This window comes from Scyliorhinus torazame, chromosome 20 (assembly GCF_047496885.1).
Source record: "Scyliorhinus torazame isolate Kashiwa2021f chromosome 20, sScyTor2.1, whole genome shotgun sequence".
Classification (NCBI taxonomy): Eukaryota; Metazoa; Chordata; class Chondrichthyes; order Carcharhiniformes; family Scyliorhinidae; genus Scyliorhinus; species Scyliorhinus torazame.
Genome location: NC_092726.1, coordinates 55685292 through 55709430, shown reverse-complemented (window position 1 = coordinate 55709430; position 24139 = coordinate 55685292).

Sequence of the window (24139 nt, the reverse complement as noted above, 5' to 3'; positions counted from 1 at the left end):
ACTGAGGCAACTGCAGACTCAGCATCTTACCGCAGCTCGTCAGAATAGGTATGAGATATACCTTTTGAACGATCCACGTCTGACATTTAAACACTGTACCACTATCAATCCAGCCTGTTTTCTTAGTGGTCCCCCTGTCCATGAAGACGCACCTGGCCACGACTGTTTAGCCTTGATTCAGGAAACTGCCACAATAAGGGACGATTTGAGTGATATTTCGTCAGAACAACCTGACATGATTATGTGTGGTCAAATATCCCACCGGGGTTTAGTTAATGACCTACTACAGGCCCTCCTTATGCCCGCGCAGTTTTCCGTTATTAAATGCGCTGCCCACACAAATGGTAAGACCCCAGTTGACGTTGGTAATGAACAAGCAGATTGTGCAGTGCGGACAGCCGCGCAAATTCAGCAAGTGATGCTGCCTAAAATGTTACGTCAGACTAAACGTTCTGCAATAAATAGGGCTGCCTCTGCCAAGCCAATGCCAACCATCCAAGACGTCATAAGGTTACAGGAGGACGCTCCTGAGAATGATAAACAAATGTGGTGGTATTGTAACAAAACTTGTATGTCTGATGCACTGGCTTTATGGGTCATCGAATGCATACACTTTGCAACTCATTGTGGGGCCCGGGGAACTAGAGATTTGTTGCTGGACACTTGGTGGCACCCTAAAATGCAGGGGTTGGCCCAGAGTATCAGTAATCGGTGTTTGCTTTGTCAGCAATATAACACCGGCAAAGGTATCCCTTGTGGGATTACATTTAGTTGAAAAGGTGTCAATGTTATAAATATGTGTTGATCATTGTGGATGTGTTCAGCAGATGGGTTGAGGCGTATCCGACTATCGATAATAAAGCTGCTACTGTGGTTAAAGTTTTGATGCGGGAAATCATTCCCCGGTACGGTATACCAGCTCAGTTCAGTTCTGATAATGGGCCTCATTTTATTGGACAAATTAACAAGGAGTTTTGCTCCCAGTTGGGCATACGCCAGCAGTTACACTGTGCTTACAGAACGCAGGCGGCCGGGATGGCTGAGAGACACAATCAGACCCTCAAAACTAAATTGGCTAAATTAAGAGCAGACACGGGACTGACATGGCTTAAGTTGCTCCCCGTTGCCCTCTTCCAGCTGCGGGTTACACCTGCGGGACCGGCCCGGTCTCTCCTGCCGAGATTCTTTATGGCAGGGCTCTTAGAACTCCCTGGGACCTGCATGCTTCCAGACTGGTTCAGTTTCACCATATGACTGAAGAGATTACCACCTATGTTCGAGTCCTCACGCAGGTGCTCAAGGAGCTCCATGGCCATGTCCGCGCGGTTCACCAGCCATCGCCCCCAGTACCTAGCTCACTTTCAGTCCAGCCCGGTAGTTATGTCATGGTCAAAGTTTGGACTAGGAAGGGGTCGGAGCCGCGATGGGACGGGCCCTTTCAAGTTCTCCTTACCACCCCCACAGCAGTTAAAGTGGAGGGGCGAAGTGCTTGGGTCCATCTCCACCACTGTAAATTGAGTCCACCTCCACCACTGTAAAAAGGTCGGTTACTAACCGGTTACAGGTGTGGAGCATGATGGGGTGGCTACGCACCGCTTGTGTGATCTTCGGCCTCGCCTCGCTAGAGTGACATCGGCGGCAGAAATGGAAAAGGGAAATATCACCTACATCTGTAACCCTAACCAAACTACACGGACATTTCATTTATGCAAAGGTGATGTTCTTCGCTGCCCCCATATACGAGGACATGGTATCGACTGATGGAAGGTCATCAAGTTCACGGACAATGCAGGACTCATGAAGCAATTGCACCGGTCCCGGCGATGGGAAGGGAACATTATATGGACATTGCCTTGTTTTTGGAGTACACGTAAATTTGATTTTGGACGTGTTAAGATTGGTGTGATAAAGGCAACATCAGACCGTCAGGAGAGCGTAGGAAGAGGCTGTGAGAGAGAGAGGGGGACTAGAGAGAGGATGGGGCGTGTGAGAAGGGAAGTACAGCTAGAACGTAGGTTATCAGGAGATACACTTATTTTAGTTAAAGGCCAAACTGAGGAAACCCCGGGTAGTATGACTCCCTTCTACCAGATTTACCACCGCTTGTATGGCCACGGACGGATTGTCTGCTACCCGAACCCCGCAGCGATGTCTAGGTTATTTTCTGTTTCACCGCTTTGGGGCACTCCCCAAACGGTGGTTCATTGTCAACATTCCGAGCCACCGCCCGAGCAAGTCACTCTTCCTTACGATCCGGGTTCAGCACCACCGGCTATTTGCCTTCCCCTTCCTCGGGATAATTCACACTCACAGTATGATAGGCTTCAACGGTGGAGGGCGTACATACCTAGCCACTTCACTCCCTATAGGGATTCCCGGTTGTACGAGAATTGTTTCAGCAGTGAAGGATATGGCTGTTTGCTGGTAGAGGTGGAAACGAATATTACATGTCTGTTCCCCACCTGTACGGACAGGGGGTGTCATATCACCCAGGCGTCTGGCCAATGCGTTTGTTACAACACCACCTGCGTTCCATTGAACGTCGGCCTCCAGCTCCTTTGTGGCTGGGCGAATGTTTCTCATATCACTGTTGGGACTAGGGCTTTCCGCATTGCTAGGCGGCCCGAATGGGCGATTCGAAGCTGGATAAACTGGGCTACAGGGGGATCTTTACGCAATCGATATAGTGATTGTGATGCTAGCCTGCACACGGAGCAAGGATACTACTTTTTATTTAATGGCACAGCGACCAATGTTTTGTCACCCCCATTTCCCCGCCAAATTGCTATTGGGACTCTATTCCCTACCACAGTCCCCTGCTCTTCGGCGTGGAAGCTGCATAATCAGTTAGCACGCCGTGCAGTCTCAGCTGAATTTTGCGAGAACTGGAAAAAACCTCAGGTTCTTGCACCCAACCGGGACCACTCAGTCGGGTGGGGGATTCTGAGCGTCTTGACACTGGGAGGTATGGGGGGTTCCTTGGCTGTCAGCGATAGGAATTATTTTATTTGTGGCCTTATCATCTTGGGAAATGAAACTTTAGGAGCCCTCGGGTAATAACCAAGGAATTGTGTCAGCTGCGGTTGTTTGCAATGCAGAACCTGTATGCTCTTGACTATCTTCTGGCCCGTGAGGGTGGGGTATGCGCCATAGTACAGGGCAAGTGTACCATGGGAGCTCAGAACTTGACCGCAAACATCACTAAATTTATGGATCACATACAGGATCACCTGGACGGAATGCAGGATCCTGGCTCTTGGGGTAACTGGGGATTTGGAGGTTGGAAGGACTGGTTGAATATATGGCCACGTATTTAGTGGTGGCTATCGGCTGCATCTTTGTGGGCCTAGCCATCCTGAAATGTGCAATGGTTAGAATGCGGGGTGCACTGGGACAGATCAACGCCCCTCAAATCTTGGCTGTCAAACTCCATGACGGTGCAGCAGATGCGGGGGGGGGGGGGGGCTACGCCAGGAATTGGAAATGCAGCGACGGATCCTTTTAGATGAGGGACCGTAGCTATGGATTGGATAGTTCGGTTATCATGGAATGATAAAAGGAGGGAATGACGAATGTGATATAAAATAGTTACTTCAGAGATATTAGTTACTGTAATGTAGAGATAGGCCAGTCTCATCCTGGTGAGTTCACAGACAAAGGATTTCAGACCGCATGGCAAAGCAAGGAGGAGGTATGCCAACCAAAGGAGGAGAATCGGATGCTGGGTAATAGGGGCCAGAGGAAGGGATTGTATGTGAGCCAATTAGAGTGTATGGCCAGATCAGGAGGGGTATAGGATTACCTATGGGAATCGTGAATGTGAAACTTGATGCCAGTTGTGTGAGTAGTAGAGATCTCTTTGTCCTACAGACTCACTTGATTCCGGAGGTGTACGAAGCAAGATGTGCTTTATACTTGCTGTCAATTGAGAAAGACTTGCAAGTCAAATAAAACTACTAATGCAGTACCTGCAAATCCATCTCGACTGTTATTGAGGCCATGACGGACGGGTAAAGAAAATTGGAATTCGTCAAAAGTACACCACACACTGCTGTAACAGAGTCTATGTAAACAGTGCCCTACAGTAAACAGAGTGAAAGTTCACGACACACTGATGTAACAGAGTCTATGTAAACAGTGCAATACAGGAAACAGAGTGAAAGTACACCATACACTGCTGTAACTGAGTCTATGTAGACAGTGCCCGACAGTAAAAAGTGTTTCTGTAAATCGTACACTGCTGTAAACAGAGTCTATGTAAACAGTGCCCTACAGTAAACAGAGAGAAAGTGCACCATACACTGCTGTAAACAGAGACCATGAAAAGAGTGCCCCACAGAAAGCAGAGTGAAAGTACACAATACACTGCTGTAAACAGAGACCATGAAAACAGTGCCCCACAGAAAGCAGAGTGAAAGTACACAATACACTGCTGTAAACAGAGTCTATGTAAACAGTGCTCTAAAGTAAAGAGAGTGAACGTACACCATACACTGCTGAAAACAGAGTCTATATAAACAGTGCCCTACAGTAAACAGAGTGAAACTACACAATACACTGCTGTAAACAGAGTCTATGTAAACAGTGCTCTAAAATAAAGAGAGTTAACGTGCACCATACACTGCTGAAAACAGAGTCTATGTAAACAGTGCCCTACAGTAAACAGAGTGAAACTACACCATACACTGCTGTAACAGAGTCGATGTAAACAGTGCAATACAGTAAACAGAGTGAAAGTACACCATACAGTGCTGAAAACAGAGTATATGTAAACAGTGCCCTACAGTAAGCAGAGTGAAAGTACACCATACACTGCTGTAACACAGTCTATGTAAACAGTGCCCTACAGTAAACAAAGTGAAAGTACACCATACACTGCTGTAAAAAGTGTTTATGTAAACAGTGCCCTACAGTAAACAGAGTGAAAATACACCATCCCCTGCTGTTATAGAGTCTACGTAAACAGTGCCCGACAGAAAGCAGAGTGAAAGTACACCTTAAACTGCTGTTACAGAGTCTATGTAAACAGTGCCCTACAGTAAACAGAGTGAAAGTACACCATACACTGCTGTAACAGAGTCTATGAAAAAAGTGCCCCACAGTAAACAGAGTGAAAGTGCACCATACACTGCTGTAAACTGAATCTATGTAAACAGTGCCCCACAGTAAACAGAGTGAAAGTACACCATGCCCTGCTGTAATAGAGTCTACGTAAGCAGTGCCCGACAGAAGCAGAGTGAAAGTACACCATAAACTGCTGTAACAGAGTCTATGTAAACAGTGCCCTACAGTAAATAGAGTGAAAGTACACCATACACTGCTGTAACAGAGTCTACTGTAAACAGAGTCTATGTAAACAGTGCCCCACAGTAAACAGAGTGAAAGTACACAGTACTCTGCTGTAACAGAGTCTATGTAAACAGTGCACTCCAGCAAACAGAGTGAAAGTACACCATACACTGCTGTAAACAGAGTCAATGCAAACAGTGCCCCACAGTAAACAGAGTGAAAGTACACCATAAACTGCTGTAACAGAGTCTATGTAAACAGTGCCCTACAGTAAATAGAGTGAAAGTACACCATACACTGCTGTAACAGAGTCTACTGTAAACAGAGTCTATGTAAACAGTGCCCCACAGTAAACAGAGTGAAAGTACACAGTACTCTGCTGTAACAGAGTCTATGTAAACAGTGCACTCCAGCAAACAGAGTGAAAGTACACCATACACTGCTGTAAACAGAGGCAATGCAAACAGTGCCCGACAGTAAACAGAGTGAACGTACACCATACACTGCTGTAACAGTGTCTATGTAAACAGCGCCCCACAGTAAACAGAGTGAAAGTACATCATACACTGATGTAAACAGAGTCTGTGTAAACAGCGCCCCACAGTAAACAGAGTGAAAGTACATCATACACTGCTGTAACAGACTCTATGTAAACAGTGCCCTCTAGTAAACAGAGGGAAAGTCCACCACACACTGATGTAACAGAGTCTACGTAAACAATGCCCCACAGTAAACAAAGTGAAAGTACACCATACACTGCTGTAAACAGAGTTTATGTAAACAGTGCCCTACAGTAAACAGAGTGAAAGTACACCATCCCCTGCTGTAATAGAGTCTACGTAAACAGTGCCCGACAGAAAGCAGAGTGAAAGTACACCATAAACTGCTGTAACAGAGTCTATGTAAACAGTGCCCTACAGTAAACAGTGTGAAAGTACACCATACACCGCTGTAACAGAAGTCTATGAAAAAAGTGCCCCACAGTAAACAGAGTGAAAGTAGAACATACACTGCTGTAACAGAGATAATGTAAACAGTGCCCCACAGTAAACAGAGTGAAAGTACACCATACACTGGTGTAACAGATTCTATGTAAACAGTGCTCCACAGTAAACAGAGTGAAATTTCACCATACACTGCTGTAAACTGAATCTATGTAAACAGTGCCACACAGTAAACAGAGTGAAAGTACACCATACACTACTGTAAACAGAGTCTATGTAAACAGTGCCCCACAGTAAACAGAGTGAAAGTACACCGGACACTGCTGTAACAGAGTCTATGTAAACAGTGCCCCACAGTAAACAGAGTGAAAGTAGAACATACACTGCTGTAACAGAGTCTATGTAAACAGTGCCCCACAGTAAACAGAGTGAAAGTACACCATACACTGGTGTAACAGATTCTATGTAAACAGTGCTCCACAGTAAACAGAGTGAAATTTCACCATACACTGCTGTAAACTGAATCTATGTAAACAGTGCCACACAGTAAACAGAGTGAAAGTACACCATACACTGCTGTAACAGAGCCTATGTAACAGCGCCCCACAGTAAACAGAGTGAAAGTACATCATACACTGCTGTAACAGAGTCTATGTAAACAGTGTCCTCTAGTAAACAGAGTGAAAGTCCACCACACACTGATGTAACAGCGTCTATGTAAACAGTGCCCCACAGTAAACAGAGTGAATGTACACCGTACACTGCTGTAACAGAGTCTATGTAAAAAGTGCCCGACAATAAACAGAGTGAAAGTACACCATACACTGCTGTAACAGCGACTATGTAAACAGTGCCCTACAGTAAACCGTTTGAAAGTACACCATACACTGCTGTAACAGAGTCTATGTAAACAGTGCCCTACAGCAAACAGGGGGAAAGTACACCATACAATGCAGTAAACAGACTCTATGTAAACAGTGCCCTACAGCAAACAGGGTGAAAGTACACCATACAATGCTGTAACAGAGACTATGTAAACAGTGACCCCTGTAAACAGGGTGAAAGTACACCATACACTACTGTAAACAGAGTCTCTGTAAACAGTGCCCTACAGGAAACTGAGTGAAAGTACACCATCCACTGCTGTAACAGACTATGTAAACAGTGCCCCAAGGTAAACAGAGTGAAAGTACACCATACACTGCTGTAACAGAGTCTATGTAAACGGTGCCCTACAGTAAACAGAGTGAAAGTTCACGACACACTGATGTAACAGAGTCTATGTAAACAGTGCAATACAGGAAACAGAGTGAAAGTACACCATACACTGCTGTAACTGAGTCTATGTAGACAGTGCCCGACAGTAAAAAGTGTTTCTGTAAATCGTACACTGCTGTAACAGAGTCTATGTAAACAGTGAACTACAGTAAACAGAGTGAAAGTACACCATACACTGCTGTAAACAGAGACCATGAAAACAGTGCCCCACAGAAAGCAGAGTGAAAGTACACAATACACTGCTGTAAACAGAGTCTATGTAAACAGTGCTCTAAAGTAAAGAGAGTGAACGTACACCATACACTGCTGAAAACAGAGTCTATATAAACAGTGCCCTACAGTAAACAGAGTGAAACTACACAATACACTGCTGTAAACAGAGTCTATGTAAACAGTGCTCTAAAATAAAGAGAGTTAACGTACACCATACACTGCTGAAAACAGAGTCTATGTAAACAGTGCCCTACAGTAAACAGAGTGAAACTACACCATACACTGCTGTAACAGAGTCGATGTAAACAGTGCAATACAGTAAACAGAGTGAAAGTACAACATACAGTGCTGAAAACAGAGTATATGTAAACAGTGCCCTGCAGTAAACAGAGTGAAAGTACACCATACACTGCTGTAACACAGTCTATGTAAACAGTGCCCTACAGTAAACAGAGTGAAAGTACACCATACACTGCTGTAACAGAGTCTATCAAAAAAGTGCCCCACAGTAAACAGAGTGAAAGTAGAACATACACTGCTGTAAACAGAGTCTATGTAAACAGTGCCCTACAGTAAACAGAGTGAAAGTGCACCATACACTGCTGTAACATATTCCATGTAAATAGTGCTCTACAGTAAACAGAGTGAAAGTACACCATACACTGATGTAAACAGAGTCTATGTAAACAGTGCCCCACAGTAAACAGAGTGAAAGTACACCATACACTGCTGTAAACTGAATCTATGTAAACAGTGCCGCACAGTAAACAGAGTGAAAGTACACCATACACTGCTGTAAACAGTGTCTATGTAAACAGTGCCCCACAGTAAACAGAGTGAAAGTACACCATACACTGCTGTAAACTGAATCGATGTAAACAGTGCCCCACAGTAAACAGAGTGAAAGTACACCATTCCCTGCTGTAATAGAGTCTACGTAAGCAGTGCCCGACAGAAGCAGAGTGAAAGTACACCATAAACTGCTGTAAACAGAGTCAATGCAAACAGTGCCCGACAGTAAACAGAGTGAAAGTATACCGTACACTGCAGTAAACAGAGTCTATGTAAACAGTGCCCCACAGTAAACAGAGTGAAAGTACACAGTACACTGCTGTAACAGAGTCTATGTAAACAGTGCACTCCAGCAAACAGAGTGAAAGTACACCATACACTGCTGTAAACAGAGTCAATGCAAACAGTGCCCGACAGTAAACAGAGTGAAAGTATACCGTACACTGCAGTAAACAGAGTTTATGTAAACAGTACCCTTCAGTAAACAGAGTGAAAGTACACCATGCCCTGCTGTAATAGAGTCTGTGTAAAATGTGCCCTACAGTAAGCAGAGTGAAAGTACACCATACACTGCTGTAACAGAGTCTATGTAAACAGTGCCCTACAGTAAAGAGAGTGAAAGTACACCATACACTGCTGTAATAGAGTCTATGTAAACAGTGCCCTACAGTAAACAGAGTGAAAGTACACCATACACTGCTGTAACAGAGTCTATGTAAACAGTGCCCCACAGTGAACAAAATGAAAGTACACCATACACTGCTGTAAACAGAGTTTATGTAAACAGTGCCATACAGTAAACAGAGTGAAAGAACACCATCCCCTGCTGTAATAGAGTCTTCGTAAACAGTTCCCGACAGAAAGCAGAGTGAAAGTACACCATAAACTGCTGTAACAGAGTCTTTGTAAACAGTGCCCCACAGTAAACAGAGTGAAAGTACACCATACACTACTGTAAACAGAGTCTATGAAAACAGTGCCCCACAGAAAACAGAGTGAAAGTACACCGTACACTGCTGTAAACAGAGTGTATGTAAACAGTGCCCTACAGTAAACAGAGTGAAAGTTCACCACACACTGATGTAACAGAGCCTATGTAATCAGTGCACTACCATAAACAGAGTGAAAGTAACCCATACACTGCTGTAAACAGAGTCTATGTAAACAGTGCCCCACAGTAAACAGAGTAAAAGTACACCGTACACTGCAGTAAACAGACTCTATGTAAACAGTTCCCTACAGCAAACAGGGTGAACGTACACCTTACACTGCTGTCACAGAGACTATGTAAATAGTGCCCCCCTGTAAACAGGGTGAAAGTTCACCACACACTGATGTAACAGAGTAATCAGTGCACTACAGTAATCAGAGTGAAAGTAATCCATGCACTGCTGTAAACAGTTTATGTAAACAGTGCCCCACAGTAAACAGAGTGAAAGTATATCATACACTGCTGTAACAGAGTCTATGTAAACAGTGCCCTCCAGTCAACAGAGTGAAAGTTCACCGTACACTGATGTAACAGAGTCTAGGTAAACAGTGCCCCACAATAAACAGAGGGAAAGAACACCATACACTGCTGTAACAGAGACTATGTAAACAGTGCCCTACAGTAAACAGAGGGAAAGTCCACCACACACTGATGTAACAGAGTCTATGTAAACAGTGCCCCACAGTAAACAAAGTGAAAGTACACCATACACTGCTGTAAACAGAGTTTATGTAAACAGTGCCCTACAGTAACCAGAGTGAAAGTACACCATACACTACTGTAAACAGAGTCTATGAAAACAGTGCCCCACAGTAAACAGAGTGAAAGTACACCGTACACTACTGTAAACAGAGTCTATGTAAACAGTGCCCCACAGTAAACTGAGTGAAAGTACACCAACCACTGTTGTAACGGAGTCTATGTAAACAGTGCCCTACAGTAAACAGAGTGAAAGTACACCATACACTGCTGTAACAGAGTCTATGTAAACAGTGCCCTACAGTAAACAGAGTGAAAGTACACCATCCACTGCTGTAACAGTGTCTATATAAACAGTGCCCCATAGTAAACAGAGTGAAAGTACACCATACACTGCTGTAACAGACTATGTAAACAGTGCCCCAAGGTAAACAGAGTGAAAGTACACCATACACTGCTGTAACAGAGTCTATGTAAACAGTGCCCCACAGTAAACAAAGTGAAAGTACACCATACACTGCTGTAATAGAGTCTACGTAAACAGTGCCCGACAGAAAGCAGAGTGAAAGTACACCATAAACTGCTGTAACAGAGTCTTTGTAAACAGTGCCCTACAGTAAACAGAGTGAAAGTACACCATACACTGCTGTAAACAGAGTCTATGTAAACAGTGTCCCACAGTAAACAGAGTGAAAGTACACCATACACTACTGTAAACAGAGTCTATGTAAACAGTGCCCCACAGTAAACAGAGTAAAAGTACACCCTACACTGCAGTAAACAGACTCTATGTAAACAGTTCCCTACAGCAAACAGGGTGAACGTACACCATACACTGCTGTCACAGAGACTATGTAAATAGTGCCCCCCCTGTAAACAGGGTGAAAGTTCACCACACACTGATGTAACAGAGTAATCAGTGCACTACAGTAATCAGAGTGAAAGTAATCCATACACTGCTGTAAACAGTTTATGTAAACAGTGCCCCACAGTAAACAGAGTGAAAGTATATCATACACTGCTGTAACAGAGTCTATGTAAACAGTGCCCTCCAGTAAACAGAGTGAAAGTTCACCGTACACTGATGTAACAGAGTCTAGGTAAACAGTGCCCCACAATAAACAGAGGGAAATAACACCATACACTGCTGTAACAGAGACTATGTAAACAGTGCCCTACAGTAAACATAGTGAAAGTACACCATGCACTGCTGTAAACTGAATCTATGTAAACAGTGCCCCACAGTAAACAGAGTGAAAGTACACCATACACTGCTGTAACAGAGTCTATGTAAACAGTGCACTGCAGTAACCAGAGTGAAAGTACAACGTACGCTGCTTTAACAGAGTCTATGAAAACAGTGCCCCACAGTAAACAGAGTGAAAGTACACCGTACACTGCTGTAAACAGAGTCTATGTAAACAGTGCCCTACAGTAAACAGAGTGAAAGAACACCATTCACTGCTATAACAGAGTTTATATAAACAGTGCCCCACAGTAAACAGAGTGAAAGTACAGCATAACCTGCTGTAACAGAGTCTATGTAAACAGTGCCCCACAGTAAACAAAGTGAAAGTACACCATACACTGCTGTAACAGAGTCTATGTAAACAGTGCCCCACAGTAAACAAAGTGAAAGTACACCATACACTGCTGTAAAAACGGTTTATGTAAACAGTGCCCTACAGTAAACAGAGTGAAAGTACACCATCCCCTGCTGTAATAGAGTATACGTAAACAGTGCCCGACAGAAAGCAGAGTGAAAGTACACCATAAACTGCTGTAACAGAGTCCATGTAAACAGTGCCCTACAGTAAACAGAGTGAAAGTACACCATAAACTGCTGCAACAGAGTCTATGTAAATAGTGCTCTACAGTAAACAGAGTGAAAGTACACCATACACCGCTGTAATCTGAATCTATGTAAACAGTGCCCCACAGTAAACAGAGTGAAAGTACTCCATACACTACTGTAAACACAGTCTATGTAAACAGTGCCCTACAGTAAACAAAGTGAAAGTCACCATACGCTGCTGTAACAGAGTCTATGAAAACAGTGCCCCACAGTAAACAGAGTGAAAGTACACCGTACGCTGCTGTAACAGAGTCTATGAAAACAGTGCCCCACAGTAAACAGAGTGAAAGTACACCGTACCCTGCTGTAAACAGAGTCTTTGTAAACAGTGCCCTACAGTAAACAGAGTGAAAGAACACCATTCACTGCTATAACAGAGTCTATATAAACAGTGCCCCACAGTAAACAGAGTGAAAGTACACCATAACCTGCTGTAACATAGTCTATGTAAACAGTGCCCCACAGTAAACAGAGTGAAAGTACACCATACACTGCTGTAACAGAGTCTATGTAAACAGTGCCCTACAGTAAACAAAGTGAAAGTACACCATACACTGCTGTAAACAGAGTTTATGTAAACAGTGCCCCACAGTAAACAGAGTGAAAGTACACCATACACTGCTGTAACACAGTCTATGTAAACAGTGCCCTACAGTAAACAAAGTGAAAGTACACCATACACTGCTGTAAACAGAGTTTATGTAAACAGTGCCCCACAGTAAACAGAGTGAAAGTACACCACACACTGCTGTAACAGAGTCTACGTAAACAGTGCCCGACAGAAGCAGAGTGAAAGTACACCATAAACTGCTGTAACAGAGTCTATGTAAACAGTGCCCCACAGTAAACAGAGTGAAAGTACACCATGCCCTGCTGTAATAGAGTCTACGTAAACAGTGCCCGACAGAAGCAGAGTGAAAGTACACCATAAACTGCTGTAACAGAGTCTATGTAAACAGTGCCCCACAGTAAACAGAGTGAAAGTACACAGTACACTGCTGTAACAGAGTCTATGTAAACAGTGCACTCCAGCAAACAGAGTGAAAGTACACCATACACTGCTGTAAACAGAGTCAATGCAAACAGTGTCGACAGTAAACAGAGTGAAAGTACACCATACACTGCTGTAACAGAGTCTATGTAAACAACGCCCCACAGAAAACAGAGTGAAAGTACACAGTACACTGCTGTAACAGAGTCTATGTAAACAGTGCACTCCAGCAAACAGAGTGAAAGTACACCATACACTGCTGTAAACAGAGTAAATGCAAACAGTGCCCGACAGTAAACAGAGTGAAAGTACACCATACACTGCTGTAAAAGTGTCTATGTAAACAGTGCCCTACAGTAAACAGAGTGACAGTACACCATACACTGATGTAAACAGAGTTTATGTAAACAGTGCCCTACAGTAAACAGAGTGAAAGTACACCATACACTGCTGTAACAGAGTCTATGTAAACCGGGCCCTCGAGTAAACAGAGTGAAAGTCCACCACCCACTGATGTAACAGAGTCTATGTAAACAGTGCCCCACAGTAAACAAAGTGAAAGTACACCATACACTGCTGTAAACAGAGTTTATGTAAACTGTGCCCTACAGTAAACAGAGTGAAAGTACACCATCCCCTGCTGTAATAGAGTCTACGTAAACAGTGCCCGACAGAAAGCAGAGTGAAAGTACACCATAAACTGCTGTAACAGTCTATGTAAACAGTGCCCTACAGTAAGCAGTGTGAAAGTATACCAGTATACCATACACCGCTGTAACAGAAGTCTATGAAAAAAGTGCCCCACAGTAAACAGAGTGAAAGTAGAACATACACTGCTGTAAACAGAGTCTATGTAAACAGTGCCCCACAGTAAACAGAGTGAAAGTACACCATACACTGCTGTAACAGATTCTATGTAAACAGTGCTCCACAGTAAACAGAGTAAAATTTCACCATACACTGCTGTAAACTGAATCTATGTAAACAGTGCCACAAAGTAAACTGAGTGAAAGTACACCATACACTACTGTAAACAGAGTCTATGTAAACAGTGCCCCACAGTAAACAGAGTGAAAGTACACCGGACACTGCTGTAACAGAGTCTATGTAAACAGTGCACTCCAGCAAACAGAGTGAAAGTACACCATACACTGCTGTAAACAGAGTCAATGCAAACAGTGCCCGACAGTAAACAGAGTGAAAGTACACCATACACTGCTGTAACAGAGTCTATGTAAACAGCGCCCCACAGTAAACAGAGTGAAAGTCCACCACACACTGATGTAACAGCGTCTATGTAAACAGTGCCCCACAGTAAACAGAGTGAAAGTACACCATACACTGCTGTAACAGAGTCTATGTAAAAAGTGCCCCACAATAAACAGAGTGAAAGTACACCATACACTGCTGTAACAGCGACTATGTAAACAGTGCCCTACAGTAAACCGTTTGAAAGTACACCATACACTGCTGTAACAGAGTCTATGTAAACAGTGCCCTACAGCAAACAGGGGGAAAGTACACCATACACTGCAGTAAACAGACTCTATGTAAACAGTGCCCTACAGCAAACAGGGTGAAAGTACACCATACAATGCTGTAACAGAGACTATGTAAACAGTGACCCCTGTAAACAGGGTGAAAGTACACCATACACTGCTGTAAACAGAGTCTCTGTAAACAGTGCCCTACAGGAAACTGAGTGAAAGTACACCATCCACTGCTGTAACAGACTATGTAAACAGTGCCCCAAGGTAAACAGAGTGAAAGAACAACATACACTCCTGTAACAGAGTCTATGTAAACAGTGCCCTACAGGAAACAAAGTGAAAGTACACCATACACTGCAGTAAGCAGAGTTTATGTAAACAGTACCCTTCAGTAAACAGAGTGAAAGTACACCATGCCCTGCTATAATAGAGTCTGTGTAAAATGTGCCCTACAGTAAGCAGAGTGAAAGTACACCATACACTGCTGTAACAGAGTCTATGTAAACAGTGCCCTACAGTAAAGAGAGTGAAAGTACACCATACACTGCTGTAATAGAGTCTATGTAAACAGTGCCCCACAGTAAACAGAGTGAAAGTACACCATACACTACTGTAAACAGAGTCTATGTAAACAGTGCCCCACAGTGAACAGAGTGAAAGTACACCGTACACTGCTGTAACAGATTCTATGTAAACAGTGCCCCACAATAAACAGAGTGAAAGTACACCATACACTGCTGTAACAGAGTCTATGAAAACAGTGCCCTACAGTAAACAGACTGAAAGTACACCATACACTGGTGTAACAGAGTCTATGTAAACAGTGCCCTACAGGAAGCAGAGTGAAAGTATACCATACACTGCTGCAACCTGAGTCTATGTAAACAGTGCCCCACAGTAAACAGAGTGAAAGTACACCATACACAGATGTAACAGACCTAGGTAAACAGTGCCCCACAATAAACAGAGGTAAAGAACACCATATACTGCTGTAAACTTAATCTATGTAAACAGTGCCCCACAGTAAACAGAGTGAAAGTACACCGTAAACTGCTGTAACAGAGTCTATGTAAACAGGGCACTACAGTAACCAGAGTGAAAGTACACCATACACTGCAGTAAACAGAGTTTATGTAAACAGTACCCTTCAGTAAACAGAGTGAAAGTACACCATGCCCTGCTGTAATAGAGTCTGTGTAGAATGTGCCCTACAGTAAGCAGAGTGAAAGTACACCATACACTGCTGTAACAGAGTCTATGTAAACAGTGCCCTACAGTAAAGAGAGTGAACGTACAACATACACTGCTGTAATAGAGTCTATGTAAACAGAGCCCCACTGTAAACTGAGTGAAAGTACACCGTACGCTGCTGTAACAGAGCCTATGTAAACAGTGCCCTACAGTAAACAGACTGAAAGTACACCATACACTGGTGTAACAGAGTCTATGTAAACAGTGCCCTACAGTAAACTGAGTGAAAGTACACCATCCACTGCTGTAACAGAGTCTATGTAAACAGTGCCCTACAGTAAACAGAGTGAAAGTACACCATCCACTGCTGTAATAGAGTCTATATAAACAGTGCCCCATAGTAAACAGAGTGAAAGTACACCATACACTGCTGTAACAGAGTCTATGTAAACAGTGCCCCACAGTAAACAGAGTGAAAGTACACCATACACTGCTGTAACAAAGACTGTGTAAACAGTGCCCTACAGTAAACAAAGTGAAAGTACACCATACACTGCTGTAACAGAGTCTATGTAAACAGTGCCCTACAGTAAACAGACTGAAAGTACACCATACACTGGTGTAACAGAGTCTATGTAAACAGTGCCCTACAGTAAACAGAGTGAAAGTATACCATACACTGCTGCAACCTGAGTTTATGTAAACAGTGCCCCACAATAAACAGAGGTAAAGAACACCATATACTGCTGTAAACTTAATCTATGTAAACAGTGCCCCACAGTAAACAGAGTGAAAGTACACCATACACTGCTGTAACAGAGTCTATGTAAACAGGGCACTACAGTAACCAGAGTGAAAATACACCGTACGCTGCTGTAACAGAGTCTATGAAAACAGTGCCCCACAGTAAACAGAGTGAAAGTACACCGTACACTGCTGTAAACAGAGTCTATGTAAACAGTGCCCTACAGTAAACTGAGTGAAAGTACACCATCCACTGCTGTAACAGAGTCTATGTAAACAGTGCCCTACAGTAAACAGAGTGAAAGTACACCATCCACTGCTGTAACAGAGTCTATATAAACAGTGCCCCATAGTAAACAGAGTGAAAGTCCACCATACACTGCTGTAACAGAGTCTATGTAAACAATGCCCCACAGTAAACAGAGTGAAAGTACACCATACACTGCTGTAACAAAGACTGTGTAAACAGTGCCCTACAGTAAACAAAGTGAAAGTACACCATACACTGCTGTAAACAGAGTTTATGTAAACAGTGCCCTACAGTAAACAGAGTGAAAGTACACCATCCCCTGCTGTAATAGAGTCTACGTAAACAGTGCCCGACAGAAAGCAGAGTGAAAGTACACCATAAACTACTGTAACAGAGTCTATGTAAACAGTGCGCTACAGTAAATAGAGTGAAAGTACACAATACACTGCTGTAACAGAGTCTATGAAAAAAGTGCCCCACAGTAAACAGAGTGAAAGTAGAACATACACTGCTGTAAACAGAGTCTATGTAAACAGTGCCCCACAGTAAACAGAGTGAAAGTACACCGTACACTGCTTTAACAGAGTCTATGTAAACAGTGCACTCCAGCATACAGAGTGAAAGAACACCATACACTGCAGTAAACAGACTCTATGTAAACAGTGCCCTACAGCAAACAGGGTGAAAGTACACCATACACTGCTGTAACAGAGACTATGTTAACAGTGCACGCCTGTAAAGAGGGTGAAAGTACACCATACACTGCTATAAATGAGTCTATGTAAACAGTGCACTACAGTTAACAGAGTGAAAGTACACCATACACTGCTGTAAACAGAGTCAATGCATACAGTGCCCGACAGTAAACAGAGTGAAAGTACACCATACACTGCTGTAACAGAGTCTATGTAAACAGTGCCCTACAGTAAACAGAGTGAAAGTACATCATACACTGCTGTAACAGATTCTATGTAAACAGTGCCCCACAGTAAACAGAGTGAAAGTACACCGTACACTGCTGTAACAGAGTCTATGTAAACAGTGCCCCACAATAAACAGAGTGAAAGTACACCGTACACTGCTTTAACAGAGTCTATGTAAACAGTGCACTCCAGCATACAGAGTGAAAGAACACCATACACTGCAGTAAACAGACTCTATGTAAACAGTGCCCTACAGCAAACAGGGTGAAAGTACACCATACACTGCTGTAACAGAGACTATGTTAACAGTGCACGCCTGTAAAGAGGGTGAAAGTCCACCACACACTGATGGAACAGAGTCTATGTAAACAGTGCCCCACAGTAAACAGAGTGAAAGTACACCGTACACTGCTGTAACAGAGTCTATGTAAAGAGTGCCCCACAATAAACAGAGTGAAAGTACACGATACACAGCTGTAACAGAGTCTATGTAAACAGTGGCCTACAGTAAACCGATTGAAAGTACACCATACACTGCTGTAACAGAGTCTATGTAAACAGTGCCCTACAGCAAACAGGGGGAAAGTACACCAAACACTGCAGTAAACAGACACTATGTAAACAGTGACCTACAGCAAACAGGGTGAAAGTACACCATACACTGCTGTAACAGAGACTATGTAAACAGTGCCCCCCTGTAAACAGCGTGAAAGTACACCATACACTGCTATAAATGAGTCTATGTAAACAGTGCCCTACAGTTAACAGAGTGAAAGTACACCATACACTGCTGTAAACAGAGTCAATGCAAACAGTGCCCGACAGTAAACAGAGTGAAAGTACACCATACACTGCTGTAACAGAGTCTATGTAAACAGCGCCCCACAGTAAACAGAGTGAAAGTACAACATACACTGCTGTAACAGAGTCTATGTAAACAGTGCACTACAGTAAACACAGTGAAAGTACACCATACACTGCTTTAAACAGACTCGATGTAAACAGTGACCTACAGTAAACAGAGTGAAAGAACACCATCCACTGCTATAACAGATTCTATATAAACAGTGCCCAACAGTAAACAGAGTGAAAGTACACCATAACCTGCTGTAACAGAGTCTATGTAAACAGTGCCCCACAGTAAACAGAGTGAAAGTACACCATACACTGCTGTAACACAGTGTATGTAAACAGTGCCCTACAGTAAACAAAGCGAAAGTACACCATACACTGCTGTAAACAAGTTTATGTAAAGAGTGCCCCAAGGTAAACAGAGTGAAAGTGCACCATGCCCTGCTGTAATAGAGTCTACGTAAACAGTGCCCGACAGAAGCAGAGTGAAAGTACACCATAAACTGCTGTAACAGCGTCTATGTAAACAGTGCCCCACAGTAAACAGAGTGAAAGTACACAGTACACTGCTGTAACAGAGTCTATGTAAACAGTGCACTCCAGCAAGCAGAGTGAAAGTACACCAAACACTGCTGTAAACAGAGTCAATGCAAACAGTGCCCCACAGTAAACAGAGTGAAAGTACACCGTACACTGCTGTAACAGAATCTATGTAAACAGTGCACTCCAGCAAACAGAGTGAAAGTACACCATACACTGCTGTAAACAGAGTCAATGCAAACAATGCCCGACAGTAAACAGAGTGAAAGTACACCATACACTGCTGTAACAGAGTCTATGTAAACAGCGCCCCACAGTAAACAGAGTGAAAGTACATCATACACTGCTGTAACAGAGTCTATGTAAACAGTGTCCTCTAGTAAACAGAGTGAAAGTCCACCACACACTGATGTAACAGCGTCTATGTAAACAGTGCCTCACAGTAAACAGAGTGAATGTACACCGTACACTGCTGTAACAGAGTATGTAAAAAGTCCCCCACAATAAACAGAGTGAAAGTACACCATACACTGCTGTAACAGAGTCTATGTAAACAGTGCCCTACAGTAAACCGTTTGAAAGTACACCATACACTGCTGTAACAGTCCATGTAAACAGTGCCCTACAGCAAACAGGGGGAAAGTACACCATACACTGCAGTAAACAGACTCTATATAAACAGTGCCCTACAGCAAACAGGGTGAAAGTACACCATACAATGCTGTAACAGAGACTATGTAAACAGTGACCCCTGCAAACAGGGTGAAAGTACACCATACACTGCTGTAAACAGAGTCTATGTAAACAGTGCCCTACAGGAAACTGAGTGAAAGTACACCATCCACTGCTGTAACAGACTATGTAAACAGTGCCCCAAGGTAAACAGAGTGAAAGTACACCATACACTGCTGTAACAGAGTCTATGTAAACAGTGCCCCACAGTAAACAGAGTGAAAGTCCACCATACACTGCTGTAACACAGTCTATGTAAACAGTGCACTACAGTAAACACAGTGAAAGTACACCATACACTGCAGTAAACAGAGTTTATGTAAACAGTACCCTTCAGTAAACAGAGTGAAAGTACACCATGCCCTGCTGTAATAGAGTCTGTGTAAAATGTGCCCTACAGTAAGCAGAGTGAAAGTACACCATACACTGCTGTAACAGAGTCTATGTAAACAGTGCCCTACAGTAAAGAGAGTGAAAGTACACCATACACTGCTGTAACAGAGTCTATGTAAACAGTGCCCCACAGTAAACAGAGTGAAAGTACACCATACACTACTGTAAACGGAGTCTATGTAAACAGTGCCCCACAGTGAACAGAGTGAAAGTACACCGTACACTGCTGTAACAGATTCTATGTAAACAGTGCCCCACAATAAACAGAGTGAAAGTACACCATACACTGCTGTAACAGAGTCTATGTAAACAGTGCCCTACAGTAAACAGACTGAAAGTACACCATACACTGGTGTAACAGAGTCTATGTAAACAGTGCCCTACAGTAAACAGAGTGAAAGTATACCATACACTGCTGCAACCTGAGTCTATGTAAACAGTGCCTCACAGTAAACAGATTGAAAGTACACCATACACAGATGTAACAGAGCCTAGGTAAACAGTGCTCACAATAAACAGAGGTAAAGAACACCATATACTGCTGTAAACTGAATCTATGTAAACAGTGCCCCACAGTAAACAGAGTGAAAGTACACCATACACTGCTGTAACAGAGTCTATGTAAACAGGGCACTACAGTAACCAGAGTGAAAATACACCGTACGCTGCTGTAACAGAGTCTATGAAAACAGTGCCCCACAGTAAACAGAGTGAAAGTACACCGTACACTGCTGTAAACAGAGTCTATGTAAACAGTGCCCTACAGTAAACTGAGTGAAAGTACACCATCCACTGCTGTAACAGAGTCTATGTAAACAGTGCCCTACAGTAAAGAGAGTGAAAGTACACCATCCCCTGCTGTAATAGAGTCTACGTAAACAGTGCCCGACAGAAAGCAGAGTGAAAGTACACCATAAACTGCTGTAACAGAGTCTATGTAAACAGTGCCCTACAGTAAATAGAGTGAAAGTACACCATACACTGCTGTAACAGAGTCTATGTAAACAGTGCCCCATAGTAAACAGAGTGAAAGTACACCTACACTACTGTAAACAGAGTCTATGTAAACAGTGCCCCACAGTAAACAGAGTGAAAGTACACCGTACACTGCTTTAACAGAGTCTATGTAAACAGTGCACTCCAGCATACAGAGTGAAAGTACACCTTACGTTGCTATAAATGAGTCTATGTAAACAGTGCCCTACAGTTAACAGAGTGAAAGTACACCATACACTGCTGTAACAGAGACTATGTTAACAGTGCACGCCTGTAAACACGGTGAAAGTACACCATACACTGCTATAAATGAGTCTATGTAAACAGTGCACTACAGTTAACAGAGTGAAAGTACACCATACACTGCTGTAAACAGAGTCAATGCATACAGTGCCCGACAGTAAACAGAGTGAAAGTACACCATACACTGCTGTAACAGAGTCTATGTAAACAGCGCCCCACAGTAAACAGAGTGAAAGTACATCATACACTGCTGTAACAGATTCTATGTAAACAGTGCCCTCTAGGAAACAGAGTGAAAGTCCACCACACACTGATGGAACAGAGTCTATGTAAACAGTGCCCCACAGTAAACAGAGTGAAAGTACACCGTACACTGCTGTAAAATAGTCTATGTAAAAGTGCCCCACAATAAACAGAGTGAAAGTACACGATACACAGCTGTAACAGTCTATGTAAACAGTGCCCTACAGTAAACCGATTGAAAGTACACCATACACTGCTGTAACAGAGTCTATGTAAACAGTGCCCTACAGCAAACAGGGGGAAAGTACACCAAACACTGGAGTAAACAGACTCTATGTAAACAGTGACCTACAGCAAACAGGGTGAAAGTACACCATACACTGCTGTAACAGAGACTATGTAAACAGTGCCCCCCTGTAAACAGCGTGAAAGTACACCATACACTGCTATAAATGAGTCTATGTAAACAGTGCCCTACAGTTAACAGAGTGAAAGTACACCATACACTGCTGTAAACAGAGTCAATGCAAACAGTGCCCGACAGTAAACAAAGTGAAAGTACACCATACACTGCAGTAAACAGAGTTTATGTAAACAGTACCCTTCAGTAAACAGAGTGAAAGTACACCATGCCCTGCTGTAATAGAGTCTGTGTAAAATGTGCCCTACAGTAAGCAGAGTGAAAGTACACCATACACTGCTGTAACAGAGTCTATGTAAACAGTGCCCTACAGTAAAGAGAGTGAAAGTACACCATACACTGCTGTAACAGAGTCTATGTAAACAGTGCCCCACAGTAAACAGAGTGAAAGTACACCATACACTACTGTAAACGGAGTCTATGTAAACAGTGCCCCACAGTGAACAGAGTGAAAGTACACCGTACACTGCTGTAACAGATTCTATGTAAACAGTGCCCCACAATAAACAGAGTGAAAGTACACCATACACTGCTGTAACAGAGTCTATGTAAACAGTGCCCTACAGTAAACAGACTGAAAGTACACCATACACTGGTGTAACAGAGTCTATGTAAACAGTGCCCTACAGTAAACAGAGTGAAAGTATACCATACACTGCTGCAACCTGAGTCTATGTAAACAGTGCCTCACAGTAAACAGATTGAAAGTACACCATACACAGATGTAACAGAGCCTAGGTAAACAGTGCTCACAATAAACAGAGGTAAAGAACACCATATACTGCTGTAAACTGAATCTATGTAAACAGTGCCCCACAGTAAACAGAGTGAAAGTACACCATACACTGCTGTAACAGAGTCTATGTAAACAGGGCACTACAGTAACCAGAGTGAAAATACACCGTACGCTGCTGTAACAGAGTCTATGAAAACAGTGCCCCACAGTAAACAGAGTGAAAGTACACCGTACACTGCTGTAAACAGAGTCTATGTAAACAGTGCCCTACAGTAAACTGAGTGAAAGTACACCATCCACTGCTGTAACAGAGTCTATGTAAACAGTGCCCTACAGTAAAGAGAGTGAAAGTACACCATCCCCTGCTGTAATAGAGTCTACGTAAACAGTGCCCGACAGAAAGCAGAGTGAAAGTACACCATAAACTGCTGTAACAGAGTCTATGTAAACAGTGCCCTACAGTAAATAGAGTGAAAGTACACCATACACTGCTGTAACAGAGTCTATGTAAACAGTGCCCCATAGTAAACAGAGTGAAAGTACACCTACACTACTGTAAACAGAGTCTATGTAAACAGTGCCCCACAGTAAACAGAGTGAAAGTACACCGTACACTGCTTTAACAGAGTCTATGTAAACAGTGCACTCCAGCATACAGAGTGAAAGTACACCTTACGTTGCTATAAATGAGTCTATGTAAACAGTGCCCTACAGTTAACAGAGTGAAAGTACACCATACACTGCTGTAACAGAGACTATGTTAACAGTGCACGCCTGTAAACACGGTGAAAGTACACCATACACTGCTATAAATGAGTCTATGTAAACAGTGCACTACAGTTAACAGAGTGAAAGTACACCATACACTGCTGTAAACAGAGTCAATGCATACAGTGCCCGACAGTAAACAGAGTGAAAGTACACCATACACTGCTGTAACAGAGTCTATGTAAACAGCGCCCCACAGTAAACAGAGTGAAAGTACATCATACACTGCTGTAACAGATTCTATGTAAACAGTGCCCTCTAGGAAACAGAGTGAAAGTCCACCACACACTGATGGAACAGAGTCTATGTAAACAGTGCCCCACAGTAAACAGAGTGAAAGTACACCGTACACTGCTGTAAAATAGTCTATGTAAAAGTGCCCCACAATAAACAGAGTGAAAGTACACGATACACAGCTGTAACAGTCTATGTAAACAGTGCCCTACAGTAAACCGATTGAAAGTACACCATACACTGCTGTAACAGAGTCTATGTAAACAGTGCCCTACAGCAAACAGGGGGAAAGTACACCAAACACTGGAGTAAACAGACTCTATGTAAACAG